This window comes from Ananas comosus, unplaced genomic scaffold (assembly GCF_001540865.1).
Source record: "Ananas comosus cultivar F153 unplaced genomic scaffold, ASM154086v1, whole genome shotgun sequence".
NCBI classification, from domain to species: domain Eukaryota; kingdom Viridiplantae; phylum Streptophyta; class Magnoliopsida; order Poales; family Bromeliaceae; genus Ananas; species Ananas comosus.
The window spans coordinates 1-9,061 of NW_017891805.1; the positions used below are offsets into that span (position 1 = coordinate 1).

At 42.2% G+C, this 9,061-nt stretch overlaps 1 long non-coding RNA gene across 1 annotated transcript; it reads left to right on the forward strand.

Annotated features, from left to right (window-relative positions):
• Positions 1-5,630: 5,630 nt before the first annotated feature.
• On the forward strand, positions 5,631-7,888 carry LOC109705162. The gene is made up of 3 exons (XR_002214651.1): positions 5,631-5,683; positions 5,905-6,191; positions 7,658-7,888. It is a non-coding gene; the product is annotated as an uncharacterized LOC109705162 (long non-coding RNA).
• The last annotated feature ends 1,173 nt before the right edge of the window (positions 7,889-9,061 follow it).

Here is a 9,061-nt window from a genome sequence, read left to right on the forward strand (position 1 = left end):
AATTTTTATATCATGATCTCACTGTGCATTACCAAAGAGCACAATTGACATTTAAATAAAAAACCAGGTGAATTAATTACCACCATAAAAGAATATTTTGGAAGAAAATTTTTCATTATTGGGAGAGAGAACTTATCACCATAAAAAGTTAATCACATTACTCTTGTATGAGAAACATTAAATCTTTATTTGGATTTAAATTTAAATTGAAAATGTACAACTGGGTTCATAATTCAAATTTAGAATTGAAGTCAAAGCCTACTTAAATAGAATTCAATAAATTTGAATTCAAAATTGGAAATTAAAAATTAAATTCAGGTTTGAATTAACAGCTTGAATTCATAATTCGAATATTAAATCAAAGATCAAATGAAACTTAATTTTACAAATCAAACTTACATTTAAGTTCAAATACATACTTAAAAACTTAAAGCTTGAATTCAAGTTCACATTTTTAGCGTAAACTCAAGATTTTTGTCACGCCCCGCGATCGCCCGCCTATTTGGCCAGGTCGCGGTGCCGCAACAGACCGCCGAACGGACAAGGTTTTCCCTGTACCGCGGACAGAGTCTCCTCTGTACATTCAAGACGTCGCAATCAATACAATGTACAAAGTTCCAACCAGAAACACATTTCAATCAAAGATTGCATAATGGAAAATATCAAACAACATAACACATCCTATGTTATTACATGCATTCACATTCATATATTTTTACATCACAATTCTCATATTACATTTACACTAGCATTCACTTAACTTCCAAATACAATCCGATTTAACATGATTATTACAACTTGATTCTTTTCATTTTTTACATCTCTAAGTAACCGACTCGGGGTACCGCTATCTCTGGTCTCGGTGGTAGGGCGCTAACTATGATGCTACGCCCTCGCCTCGCGCCGCCCCGCCGCTCACGTGTGAACCTGTAACACCCCAAAACCACGTGGGGTGAGAACCAACTCCATGGTTCCCAGTGGGTACGGCCACCCAAGGGAAAAGCTCGACCAATAGGTCCAAGGGAGGCAACTGCAAGTTAGTTCAATAAACAGATAGATATATATATCTTTATTATGCAACTAATAAAACCATGTCTTGCCTCACGAATGCAATAATGCCATACTATATGCGAATCATGCAACTATACAAGTAGAATAAAGGATTTTACTTTCTATCATGCTATTCATAACTTTTCCATAATTTTATACATCCTGTCACTTTACAATCATTGGTTACTTGCTCCTAAGGTTTTTTTCTACCCTAGCCAAGCTAACCACCCGACTCGATCTCGAGTCAATCAACTGCGGAATACCGCACCAATACCAGGCTCGAGGTAATGGACGTCTCACATACACCTCAGCCCCAAATCCACTCGACAGGGATACTCAATCTATAGCTCATAACGCTTAATGTACATTCACTTGGCTTTTACCCAATTGCATCGAGGTTCACCCAGTTCCCCTCGAACTCACAACCCAAAATCCCGTCAAAGCAAGGGACCTCGAACCACCCCTAGGGACCGTCCTTCGGGGCCACTATCCCCGTGGTGACCTACTCCGGAGCGCACCGCTTGAGGGGGAGCTACCTCCTTCAAGCCAAGACTTATCGTGAGTATAGATCTAATCCTCATCTTGAGGATTCATAGCCACTTGTCACAATGCCATTGTCATGATAGGTTTTCTATCTATTTATTCATGCCGCTCTCTAGGCCGTTCTTGTCTCAATGCCACTCTTGGTTAAATTATGTTTAACAACTATATTCTCTATGCCAAACAATGTCTCTATTATCAATGTCACCTTTGTTTACTATGTCCAACTCCAACTCTCACATTCACACAATTATAGGGTCCTAATATACATGTCCATTATGCTTCTACCATTCTCTATGTTCAACTACGTTAGAACATGTCATTGAAAGCAACCAAGGTTCACATGTACTTAGCCCTATCATGCATGAATGATACGTAATATATATACTCAAATGCCACAAGTGTTTGTTAGGTTCATGACATTAGGTTTACACTATACTTGTTTAACCTATGTTCAATACACTAGGTTTAATGCCACTTGATGTCCAACCTATATTCTTTGACACTAGGTTCATATCATTCATGTTCAACCTATGTCCATGACTCTAGGTTTAGTGCCACTCGATTTAATGTATATAGATTGTCCATATGCACATTTTCATTTCTTAACATTAACTACATGCTTGCATTTATTATTTCTATATCATGCTTATCATACCATTACTTAGCATTATCCACATGCATGCTCTACAACATGTCATTATGCATTCCTTTAAGCATATTCTTATAATGTTAACATTCATACGCCCTTTATCTTATGCATTCAAAGCATTAATTATATACATTTATCTAGCATTCTATAATATGTTAACATACTTCTTTTCACATTCTTACATTATGTTAATATACATTCCTTTAGCATTTTACATTATATGTCAACATGCATCAATATGAAATCTCATTTCTCTTAGACATATAGGCGACCTAGTCGCTTCGGTAAGCACAACCCACCTCATTTCGCATTCCGATTGCTTGTCGACATTTGCAATCGGCCTCCCGCGGCACCCAGCACCTGGTTTGACCCGATCTCTCGCGCGACCACCCGAACGGCTTCCAATCCATGATCCGAAAATTAAAGGTTTTCGGTTATGTGCCACGATGCTTCAAATCCATTTTCATGAATTTACGATATCGTCTAGGCCCTCCAGGCAGAAACAAAGTCTAAACGTCAATTTCTTTAATAACTTCGCAACGGCTTGACGAATCGCCGAACCGACTTCGCCAACGCGTTCGTTTACCTATCAATTAGATTTACAGAGGGTCAAATGAGATCAAACCCTTATATTTACAAAACTAGCATTTTTGAGCCCTAGATTATAACTAGGTAAAAATTCACCATTATAGCCTTAGTTTCAAACATCAAACCTCTAATTAGCATGCTAGAATACCTCTAAATCCATTCTTAGAGCTTAAAAATCAAACTAGAGAGAAATGCCATTAAAGGGTTTGAAACTTACCTTCAAAGCTTGCTCTCTAATGGCCAATGAGGAAGATGAAGAAGATGACTTTCCTCCAAGCTTCCTTCTCCACCAAAACCTTCAATTTTGGGAGAGATCTAGAGAGAGAAAAAGAGTTTTCTCTCTTTCCCTTTCCTTGCGTGTGTGTGTGTGTGTCGTGTGCGTGTGTGGTGTGCGGCCAAAGGAGAAGAAGAAGCAACAGCTTCTTCATAATACCCCTCAAATACTATTCACTCCAGGCAGCTTGAAATCTGATAACTTTCGCCGGAGCTCCCTGAATGTCCGTTTGAGCTCAAACTTGACAGTCATCTTCGGTTTTACGTACTGAGCAAGAATATATTTTAAGTTTTCAGTTTCGACCCCATTTGGTCACCGAAAACTGTGCCGAACTGTAATCTTTATCAGATAACTCTCGGATTTTATTTCTCACTCTACGGATGTCAGAAAAATATGAAACTTTAAATCTAGCCTCATAAAAATATTTCTGACTTATTCTCCAATTTTCATAATTTTCTGTGACTGTATATTTTCTGCTAATTTATTTGTCCCGTTTCCAACAGAAAATTCTAGATCTTCTGTTTTCATTCCGATTTCAGTACAAGTCACTTCTGACTTATGTTTTACTTTTATAAATCCAATAAAAATAGTTTCTCACACTATTTTTATTTACTTTTATTTTTATACCAAAATCTGGTATGTTACATTCTCCACCCCTTAAAAGAATTTCGTCCGCGAAATTCAAACTACGCTTCGATTCAGCTCCGCGAGCAATTGAGGGTACCAACTCATTCTCCCACTCCAAAGCGGCTTTACACAATCATGGTTCCAGAAGCGGCTCATACTGAAGGATGTGGGTTTAACCCTAAACGCATTTGCAAGGTGTGATACAACAGTGCATCACGGGTCTTGCAAGTCATAGTGGCAGCGTAAGTCGGTACTCGACGACTCTACGCGCTCCAACACCACTCGTCATTCGGCACACAAAGAACTCTTCTTTGCACTTACCTTCCCTTCAGGGAATACATTCTGATTCGATCACCGACATTGCTTAGGAGCAATATCACCGCTGCATCGTTCCGTCGCGAGTGCTCTAATTTCGCACTGACCCTTAACTTTAACGCGAGATGGCCCACTTCGGCACATCTTAAGTTTTAGTTCGTTTACGAGCATAGTCTCCAACATCACGTGGCCTTCTACTAGCTCAAGGTCTCACCAAGAGCACTTCATCTTCTGATACCATATGCTACGGTCAACATCGAACTATTTCCGCAACGAGCTAGCACGAGCGCTTCGTTCGTGAATTCGAGTCAAACCCCTCGATAAGGCTATCCGCCAAATTGCTCTCTTCGGTCTCCACAGGTGGACCAAAGGCCACCAATCCTATGTAGGCCTACCGCCTAAACCTGTCTCAACACGCAGCGTCTCTCGTTAGCAAATGCAGACCCAATCATCATCGGGCGAAATTCTCACTTGGGAATTCGCACACACTCCAACCAGGAGCAACTAAGATCCCAAACCACGGCAAGCCCTCGGGTTGGGTCACAACCATACTCGGTGTACCATCGGTCACACAATCTATCACGTGGCATTCCACGCTCCCGGGTCTAAGCTCGGACTACCGTCCTGACCAGAACTCTGCACTACCCGTAGGTACCGGGTCACTGTCACTCACAGCTGACTGCGTCTGCGCAATGGGCCCAGGCTCCACAGTCCACAAATGGTCTAGGCACGGGTCGTCCCCAAGCACTACCCGCCGTCGTCGTCCTACACAACATGCTCTACCGAGTCACACGTATCACTACCGGCTACTATACACCTAATGCGAGTCACCAATCCCACGAGTGATCCTGTAACATACCGAACTTCTAAAATCATGAAGTCACGGTGTACATTTAAATAGTTCCGGTGAGGTTGCGGTGGAATGTAACATACGGGATTTTAAATACAAAAGTAAAAATAAATAAAAATAGTATGAGATACTATTTTATTGGATTTAGAGAAGTGAAATATAGGTTGGGAATGACCTATGCTGAAATCAGAGAGAAAACAGAAAATTTAGAATTTTCTGTGAGAAACGGGGCAGATAAATTAGCAGAGAATGCACAGTGTCAGAAAATTATGAAAATTGGCGGAGATGTCAGAAATATTTTTATGAGGCTAGATTTAAAGTTTCATATCATTTTGACACCCGTAGAGAGAGAAATAAAATCCGAAAGCTATCTGATAAAGATTGTAGTTCGGTTCAGTTTTTAGTGACTAAACGGGGTCGAAACTGAAAACTTAAGATATATTCTTGCTCAGTACGTTAAACTGAGCCTGCCTGTCAAATTTGAGCGAAAATGGACATCCGGAAGGGCTCCAACGAAATTTATCAGATTTCAAGTTGCCCGTAGTGAATAGTGTATAGTTGAGGGGCAAAATGGTAAAAAGGGTTTTAAACCCCTTTTCTTCTTCTTCCTCCCAGCCGTGCTCACCCACGACACACACACCCACACACGTATGGAAGGGAGAGAGAGAAACTCTCCTTTCTCTCTCTAAATCTCTCCCAAAATGGATGGATTTGGTGGAGATTGAAGCTTGGAGGTGAATCGCCTTCATCTTCTTCATCTTCTCCACCTTGAGGGCAAGCTTGAGAGGTAAGCTTTTGCTACCCTTTAATGGTAGATCCTTAATGGTTGGTTTAAATACCTTAGAAATGGATTTAGAGGAATCCTAGCATGCTATCTAGATGAATGATGCTTGATTCATGAAGGAATTTGGTGGATTTTTATCTAGTTGTAAATCTAGGGTTCAAAATACTATTTTGGTAAATATGAGGGTTTGATCTCATTTGACCCTTCGTAAACCTAATTGATAGGTAAACGAACGCGTTGGCGAAGACGGTTCGGCGATTCGTCAAGCCGGTACGAAGTTATTAAAGGAATGGACGTTTAGGCTTTGTTTTCGCCTGGAGGGCCGAGGCGACATCGTAAAATCCTGGAAACGGATTTGAAGCACCGTAATAGCAAAACGAAGACCCTTTTTGCCCGAGGCTGCGAAGCGATGCGCGGTTGGTGCGTAATTGCAAGTTCCGACGGAACCGGGCACCGGATGCTGGGGGAGGCCGATTGTAAGTGTCGACAAGCAATCGGAATGCACTAACAGGTGGGTTGTGCTTACCGAAGCGACTAGGTCGCCTTTATGTCTAAGCGAATTAAGAATCCTTGTTGATGCATATAAATGTAAATGATGCATGTAGCTAATGCTAAGTGATGTAATGTAGAAATGCTAACTAGAATGTATAATGAGCGAGTTAAATAATGCATGTAAATGTAAATGTAAATGCTAACTAGAAATGCATAATGAGCAAGTTACATAATGCTAGATAATGTATGTAATAGTATGATGCAAATGCTAAGTAGATGCATATAAATGATATGTGAGATTATAAACGCATGATTAGCATTGTGAGATTATAAATACATGCTTAGCATTGCGAGATTATATATGCATATGAACTTGGTTGATAACTCTAGCTTGATTAGAGAGATAATGTTGGAAAATAGAATTTGTATAACTATAATACTCGCTATGGACAATTAGCATGTGAACTAGACCGAGTGGTATCTAACCTAGTGCTAATAAACATAGGTCGGACATAGTGATGTTGAACCTAGTGTTAGTGAACATAGGTTGAACTAGTAAACCTAGAGTTTATAACCTAGGTTGTGATATAGTAAACCTAGAGTGGCTTGAACCTAGGTTGTTGTGTATAATGGTAGCAACCACTAGATTGTATTAGGTCGACAGCATAGGGTTGGTTATGGACCCTCGACCTGTGTAAGTGGATTCCGGAATCCCAGGATCTTTGATGACCTTGGTATCAAGGCTAGGGCGTGTGCGACGACTTCGCCGCCGAGGTCGATACCAAGGATGGATTGGGGGTGAATGCGCAGAGATTACCGCCCGGGGCTTGAACCATTGTCGTGGCGTGTGCAACGATTTCGCCGCTCGATGGTTAAGCCAGTTTGTGGATTATGCCGCCAGATCGACTCGAGCCATTGTTGGGTGAGGTGCGATTCGTTCGCCGCCAGATGGCCAAGTCAAGGGACTTGAACCAGTGTTCGGCGTGTGCGACGACTTCGGCGCCAGCTGGTTAAGTCACATAGTGCAGCCAGTGCGCGGACTATCAGCGGATGATTGACTCGAGGCCGAGTCGGGTGGTTAGCTTGATTAGGTTAATAGAAACCTTATAAGCTAGTGATAAAGGTAAGAGCTAAGGTAATAGAGACCTTAGAGGCAATGTGAACTTGAGTTGTGAACTAAGGTAGTAGAACCTTAGATGCTAAATGACATGAGCTAAAGTTAGTAGAGTTGAGTGTAGAATCAATAGATCTACTGAATGGTTGCATAATTGCATAGAACTGCCTGATATACATATTGCATATTGCGAGGCATGTTATCTGTTAGTTGCATAATAAACTGATGATTTATATATCTATAGATGTTTTTGGACTAACATGATTGCAGTACCTCCTTGGACCTTTTGGTCGAGCTTTTTCCTTGGGTGGCCGTACCCACTGGGAACCATGGAGTTGGTTCTCACCCCACGTTGTTTTGGGGTGTTACAGGTTCGTACGTGAGCGGCGCGGCGGCGCGAGGAAAGGGCATAGCTCCGTAGATAGCGCCCTACCCCAGAGACCAGAGCTAGCAGTACCCCGTCGACATAGCTTAGGGGTTAAGGAAATAAAAAGAACACAATGGAACATAATGTATCAAATTTGTAATAAGTAAAGGTTGTAATAACTTAGTTTGCATTTGGATAAAAAGAATAGTAAATGTGATGTAAAATGTATGCAATGTGAATGTTGTAATAATATAGGATGTGTTTATGTTGTTTGATACCTTCCATTATGCAATCTTGATTGATATCAGTTCTTGATTGGAACCTTCGTATTGTATTGATTGCGTTGCCTTGAACGTACAGGGGAGACTCTGTCTGCAGTACAGGGGAAACCCTGTCTCAGTTCTCCACCCCTTAAAGAATTTCGTCCGCGAACATTCAAACCTACGCTTCGATTCAGCTCCGCGAGGCAATTGAGGGGTACCAAACTCATTCGCCCACTCCAAAAGCGGCTTTACACAATCATGTTCCAGAAGGGCTCATACGAAGGATTGTGGGTTTTAACCGCCTAACGCATTTGAAGGTGTGATACTACAGTGCACAACGGGTCTGCAAGCATACTGGCAGGCGTAAGTCGGTACTCCGACGACTCTCACGCGCTCCAGACACCACTCGTCATTTCGGCACACAAAAAACTCTTCTTCTGCATACTTTCCCTTCAGGGTAATCATCTGATTCGATCACCGGACATTGGCTTAGGAGCAATATCACCGCTGCATGCGTTCCGTCGCCGAGTGCTCTAATTTCGCACTGACGCTTAAACTGTTATAACGCGAGATGCCACTTCGGCACATCTTTAAGTTTAATGTCGTTTTCGAGCAATAGTCTCACACTCACGTGGGCCTTCTACTAGCTCAAGGTCTCACCCAAGAGCACTTATCTTTGATACGCATATGCTACGTCAACATGCGAATATTTCCGCAACGAGCCTAAGGCGAGCGCTTTCTCCGTCTGAATTCGAGTCAACCCCTCGATAAGGCTATCCGCCAAATTGCTCTCTTGTCGGTCTCCAACAGAGTGGACAAAGGCACCAATCCTATGTTACCGCCTACGCGCCGAAACCTGTCTCAACAGCACAGTCTTCGCTGGTCTACAAATGCGCAGACCCAATCATCAATCGGGCGAAATTCTCAACTTGGGAATTCGCACACTCACCCAACAGGGAACTAAGATCACCAAACCACGGGCAAGCCCTCGGTGCTTGGCGTCACAACCAATCACCGGTTGTACCATCGGCTCAGCACAATCTATCACGTGGCATTCCACGCTCCCGGTCTAAGCTCGACTACCGTCCGACCAGAACTCTGCACTAACCGTAGTACCGGCGTCACTGCACTCAGAGCGCTGACGC